This window comes from Lampetra fluviatilis, unplaced genomic scaffold (genome assembly GCF_964198595.1).
Source record: "Lampetra fluviatilis unplaced genomic scaffold, kcLamFluv1.1 SCAFFOLD_1506, whole genome shotgun sequence".
In the NCBI taxonomy this organism is placed as follows: domain Eukaryota; kingdom Metazoa; phylum Chordata; class Hyperoartia; order Petromyzontiformes; family Petromyzontidae; genus Lampetra; species Lampetra fluviatilis.
Window position 1 is genome coordinate 1 of NW_027621780.1, and position 2,500 is coordinate 2,500.

A 2,500-nucleotide genomic window follows, 5' to 3' on the forward strand; every position below is an offset into this window, starting at 1 on the left:
ACTCACTCATACACTCACAAACTTATACACTCACTCATCCACCCACCCACCCACCCACTCACCCACCCACCCACCCACTCACCACTCACCACTCACCCACTCACTCACTCACTCACCCACCCACTCACCCACCCACCCACCCACCCACCCACCCACCCACTCACCCACTCACCCCACTCACTCACCCACCCACCCACCCACTCACCCACCCACCCACCCACTCACCCACTCACTCACTCACCCACCCACCCACTCACCCACCCACTCACCCACCCACCCCACCCACTCACCCACCCACCCACTCACTCACCCACCCACTCACTCACCCACCCACCCACTCACCCACCCACCCACCCACCCACTCACTCACCCACCCACTCACTCACCCACCCACCCACCCACTCACCCCACCCACCCACCCACTCACTCCACCCACCCACTCACTCATACACTCACAAACTTATACACTCACTCATCCACCCACCCACCCACCCACTCACCCACCCACCCACCCACTCACCCACTCACCCACTCACCCACTCACTCACTCACTCACCCACCCACTCACCCACCCACCCACCCACCCACCCACCCACCCACTCACCCACTCACCCACTCACTCACCCACCCACCCACCCACCCACTCACCCACCCACCCACCCACTCACCCACCCACCCACTCACCCACCCCACCCACCCACTCACTCACCCACCCCACCCACCCACTCACCCACCCACCCACTCACCCACCCACCCACGCACCCACCCACCCACCCACTCACTCATACACTCACAAACTTATACACTCACTCATACACCCACCCACCCTCTCACCCACTCACTCACCCACCCACTCACCCACTCACCCACCCACCCACTCACCCACCCACTCACCCACCCACCCACCCACTCACCCACCCACCCACTCACCCACCCACCCACTCACTCACTCACCCACCCACCCACCCACTCACCCACCCACCCACCCACTCACCCACTCACTCACTCACCCACCCACCCACCCACTTACCCACCCACTCACTCACCCACGCACCCACCCACCCACCCACTCACTCATACACTCACAAACTTATACACTCACTCACCCACCCACTCACTCACTCACTCACTCACCCCACTCACCCACCCACCCACCCACTCACCCACTCACCCACTCACCCACCCACCCACCCACCACCCACTCCCACTCCCACCCACTCACCCACTCACCCACCCACCCACCCACTCACCCACCCACCCACCCACTCACTCATACACTCACAAACTTATACACTCACTCACCCACTCACTCACCCACTCACCCACCCACTCACCCACCCACCCACTCACCCACTCACCCACCCACCCACTCACCATCTGCTCCAGCTGGTGCAGCTGCTGACGCTTGTGAGCTGGTGAGTCTCTGCTGGTGGTGAGGAGGGTGAGCGCCACGCTCGCTCTGCTCACCGCCTGGTGAGCGCTGCTCTTGAGCTGCAAGTTGCCCATGGAGGAGCGAGCCAGAGAGATGGCCAACTCGTCCTCTGGGTCGTCCACCCCCTCCTGGGGTCGACTCAACATGCTGTGGTGGTGGAGGTGGTGGTGGGGGTGTTGGGGGTGGTGGGGTGGTGGTGGTGGAGGTGGTGGTGGGGGTGGAGGTGGTGGTGGTGGTGGTGGGGGTGGTGGTGGGGGTGGTGGTGGTGGTGGGGGTGGTGGTGGTGGTGGGGGTGGTGGTGGTGGGGGTGGTGGGGGTGGTGGGGGTGGTGGTGGTGGGGGTGGGGGTGGTGGGGGTGGTGGTGAGGGTGGTGGTGGTGGGGGTGGTGGAGGTGGGGGTGGTGGTGGTGGTGGGGGTGGTGGTGGTGGTGGGGGTGGTGGTGGTGGGGGTGGTGGGGGTGGTGGGGGTGGTGGTGGTGGGGGTGGTGGGGGTGGTGGTGGTGGGGGTGGTGGTGATGGGGGTGGTGGTGGTGGTGGTGGTGGGGGTGGTGGTGGTGGGGGTGGTGGTGGTGGTGGTGGTGGGGGTGATGGTGGTGGTGGTGGCGGTTATGGTGGTGGTGGTGATGGTGGTGGAACTGTGTTATAAGCTTCATCATCAGTATCATCATCATCACCACCAATTAGAGTGTCTGTGTGTCTGTGAGTGTGTGTCTGTGTGTGTGTCTGTGTGTGTGTCTGTGTGTGTCTGTGAGTGTGTGTGTGTCTGTGTGTGTGTCTGTGTGTGTGTGTCTGTGTGTGTGTCTGTGTGTGTGTCTGTGTGTGTATGTCTGTTTGTGTCTGTGAGTGTGTGTGTGTCTGTGTGTGTGTGTGTCTGTGTCTGTGAGTGTGTGTGTGTCTGTGAGTGTGTGTGTGTGTCTGTGTGTGTCTGTGAGTGTGTGTGTGTCTGTGTGTGTGTGTCTGTGTGTGTCTGTGAGTGTGTGTCTGTGTGTGTGTCTGTGTGTGTGTCTATGTGTGTCTGTGAGTGTGTGTCTGTGTGTGTGTGTGTCTGTGTGTGTGTGTCTGTGTGTGT